Below are 4,562 nucleotides of genomic sequence, written 5' to 3' on the forward strand. Positions count from 1 at the left end.
CACACACACACACACACAATGGAATACTACTCAGCCATGAAAAAAGAATGAAATCTGTCATTTGCAGCAACATGGATGGACTTGAAGGGCATTATGCTAAGTGAAATACGTCATATAGAAAAATATAAATACTGTATACTATCACTTACATGTGGAATCTAAAAAATACAATTGGTGAATAAAACAAAAAAGAAACAGACTCACAGATATAGAGAACAAGCTAGTGGTTATCAATAGAGAGAGGAAATGGGGGAAGGAACAACAAAGGGGTAGGGAAAAAAAGGGATTTATGGAATTATATGAAATCATGTGTGTGAAAATTTTGAATATAAAATTCACAGAAACTTTCATTCAATAAAAAAGTAAGATATCTCAAAATATGATGGATATAGCCAAAGTATACATAGATGGGAATACATAGCCTAAAAGATGTTGTACTGTAAAGAAACTAAAACCTATGGTTGAAAAACAAAAACAAAAGCCAACTTTCTTGCAAAGAAAACATGTGCTTCAGGTCTTGCTGCTTAAAATCTACATATTATAAAAGAAGAAAGGTTAATAATAAATTGGTTAAGCAACCTTCTCATGAAATTAGGAAAAAATAACAAACTAAAGCTAAAGAAGGTGGAAGTAAAGAAACAATACAGATAAAAGTAGAAATTCAGGAAACAGAAAACAAATATACAACAAATAGTATCAACAGAGCTGTAAGATGATTCTCTGAATAAATTAATACAATTCATAAGCTGTTATTAGGCCTGAACAATGAAAAGGAAAGAATAAACCACATAAGGAATGAAAAAAAATAGATACTGTTTTTGACTCTAGACATTAAAAATTTTATGAGTCCATTTTAAATAACTATGTCATCTAATTTGAACATATAGATAAATATCTAGTAAAATAAAATGCATTCAAACTTACATAGAGTAAATGAAAAAGATCAAAAAGATAATTATAGGGGCTTCCCTGGTGGCACAGTGGTTGAGAGTCCGCCTGCCAATGCGGGGGACGCGGGTTCATGCCCTGGTCCGGGAGGATCCCACATACCACGGAGCGGCTGGGCCCATGAGCCATGGCCGCTGAGCCTGCGTGTCCGGAGCCTGTGCTCCGCAACGGGAGAGGCCACAACAGTGAGAGGCCCGCGTACCGCAAAAAAAAAAAAAAAAAATTATTTTAAAAACCGAGACTTTCCTACCAAGAAAACACTTGCCTCAGATATTTCCCTGTTGAATTCTTCTACGTATTTAAGAAATAAACTAACCTCTTTTTTTTTTTTCATATAATAGGAAAGAGAGAGCGAGAGAGAGAGAAAGGAAGAGAAAGAAACCCATTTTATGAAGCCAGCATAACCTTGACAAAACCTGGTGTTCAATCTCATTGCCACAATAGATGAAAAACTCTGGAACAAAATATCAGCAAACAAAATATAGAAAGATATGTCATGTTTATGGTAGTTTAATTTTAGTAATCTAAGGAACTTAAAGGGGATTAAAAATAGAAATCCAAGTGGAAAAGGAATAATTTTAATTCAGAATAAGAAGAAAATTTCGTGATCATTAAACGGACGAAGTGGAATTAATAACTGACCCTAAATTACATTAATTGCCATTAAGTGTAAAAGTGGGAATTAATTGCCTTATCTAATATCAAGATTAATTTATAGCTGCAGAAATTAATGCAGGGCATCATTTGACAAGTTACAGATAATTTGATAATGGAAAATAATTACTAAATACTGAACTACATTAAAATAAAGAATGTTATTCATCAAAAGCACCCTAAAGTAAATGAATACACAAAAGACAAATTGGAAAAATATATTTACAACATTTAAAACTGACAGAGGCTAAGTATCAAGATTATATAAAGAACGTCTGCATAGCAATAAAAGACACAAGAAAATTATGGACAGTCTCTCCACAAAGGATGAAATCAGAATTCTCAATAGGCAGGATTTTTTTTAAAATGTCACCCTTCATTAGCAATCAGGGGACTGTATACTTAAAGCAGATAAGGTAATTTCCACAACACCAGATTGGTAAAATTCACAAATTATTACAGACACCATCAAGTATTGGCAAAGACAAACAGTAATTTGATCATTCACATTCCATTGGCAGGAATACAAATTGCTTCAACAATTTTGGAAAACAATTTGGCATTATTTCATAAAGTTGAAGTTGTGCATATCCTCTGACCCAGAAATCCAACTGCTAGGTGTATGACTTAGTTAAACTCTTGCCCAAGACCACTGGGGAAGGGCCTCCCTGGTGGCGCAGTGGTTGAGAGTCCGCCTGCCGATGCAGGGGACGCAGGTTCGTGCCCCAGTCTGGCAAGATCCCACATGCCCAGAGCGGCTGGGCCCGTGAGCCATGGCCGCTGAGCTTGCGTGTCCAGAGCCTGTGCTCCACAACGGGACAGGCCACAACAGTGAGAGGCCCGCGTACAGGAAAAAAAAAAAAGAACAATGGGGAAGATATAAGAATGTCCATACTACAACTGTGTTATACCTATGTGAGATATGAACATAAGGACAATGGGCAATTGTCTATTAACAACACAATAACTAAATTGAAGTATATACACACACACAATGAAATACAGTATCTTGGAACTGTGACTATGGAGGGAAAGTAAGAAAGTTAAGGACGTTCCGGTTTACTGACTTTAATATTCACTATATAACACAGGGTTGGTAAATTGGATAATGAATTTGAAGGGAGTGGTAGAAATTTACACAGAATCACCCAGTGTCTCTGGGGCCCCAGCTGAGGTTGGCAATCATAAATCAGTAATGGCCTCCATCAGCAGTATTAACCACTTACCTCTAAGGACACTTGGCAGGAACTATTAGCCTATGGATAAACTCACTCACTTATTCCCTCATTCATTTTCTGAAATATTTATTAACAACGTCAGGCAATACTGAATTCCTACTTTATACAAAGAACAGCTGTATAACGTGGTGAGCCACTTGATATACAAACAAGTTGACTTGAAGGCAATTTGGTCAGCTAAGGGAATTTAATAAATATATATAACTCTACATTAAAAATATATGAATGTTATGATAGTGGCAAAATAAAATCCCAGAGAAATTCAGAGAAGTTAGAAATAACAAACTAAAAGTTTCTCTAAAAGTAAATGTAAAAGCTTTATGTACTTTATATTTTTAACATATTTTTCTGTCATTCAGATGACTATGATCTGCTGATTTTTCTTATATTTTAGCTCTCTCCCACATTTTCTTTTCCCATTCTGAATTTGCTCTTATTGTTTTGAACAGAAAATAAATTTGTTTTTATTCACATTCTTCTTTTAGATTTGAAACACAGAGTAATTTATCACTCTAATATTCAAAAATGAACTCATCATAGGGAAACATAAAGAGACATACAGTAGAATACAAAAAGGAAACTTTTGTATATGCCAGTAAATATCTTAGTAAAATTACCCTGGACAAGTAATTTCACCCACTTAACCCATTATGAGGATTTTTAACTAAGAGATATCTAAATTTTTATTAATATTAAAGAAACTAACAAAAATTAAAGGTACATGTGACCAATCTATTGTCTGTCTCTCACACACACACACGTACACACACATACACACACACACGATGCTAAGTTTCAAAAACACGTTCACAATATAAATGATAGGATTAAATGCAAACATTCAGAATAATCTATGGTGAAAAAAGCAAGTGGCAATACCATTTTTAAAGAAAAGGAATACGGGCAAAGGGCAAAATATGAGTTAAAGACCCAGACTCCATTGTTTCTTTATATTACCTATGCTATATACTTTTTAAAAGGAAAGCAAATTATTTATATTTTATTATCCTTACTTATTTTATCTGCAAAATAATATTTTCATCCTAGAAGGACTGTGTGAGAAGTATTCAAGGAAGAAGCTTAGTCGTGTCATATACTTCAATCCCACTTTGGTTGACAGCACCTACTGTCTACAAATCACACTTGGAAGTGCAGAAGAAACATTATTCTTGACTTTTTAAAATTGGGCAGTGATCAAGTGCTATGTAAAACAAAACAATAACTAAATTGTTAAAAATTACCTAATGCTATAGAGACCCCCAGAACACTAGTGTTAACAAACAATCCCTGTTTTTCTCCAAACCCTTTGTTTGCAATTTAATGTGAAACCTGATAACCAAAAAGGGGCCAGCTGCATAAAAACTTGGATACAAAAGTAATGAACCATATTAAAAAATCAGAATAGAAATGCTACCTTAGGAAAGGTGGAGTGAAACAATGAGAACATGTTGAAAGAATGGGTTCTCATGAAGGATAAATATATTATAGATCAAATTTAAGTAAAGATAAAAATAACTTAATACTCCGGTTGATTAGTGGGGGAGAGAATAAATATAGTGACCTTGTATTTCCAGCCACAGGTATGGACCCTAGGTAGAGGAATCTGTAAGCTTCAAGAAGGCAGACTGGAGACAGTAAGTAAGTTCTCCTTTTCTACCTTGGGTATATCATTTAAACTTGTCTTTGTTCCCACCAATTGATATATCTAATGCAGGAACACTA

Source organism: Lipotes vexillifer, unplaced genomic scaffold, assembly GCF_000442215.2.
Source record: "Lipotes vexillifer unplaced genomic scaffold, Lipotes_vexillifer_v1.1 scaffold1681, whole genome shotgun sequence".
NCBI lineage: Eukaryota > Metazoa > Chordata > Mammalia > Artiodactyla > Lipotidae > Lipotes > Lipotes vexillifer.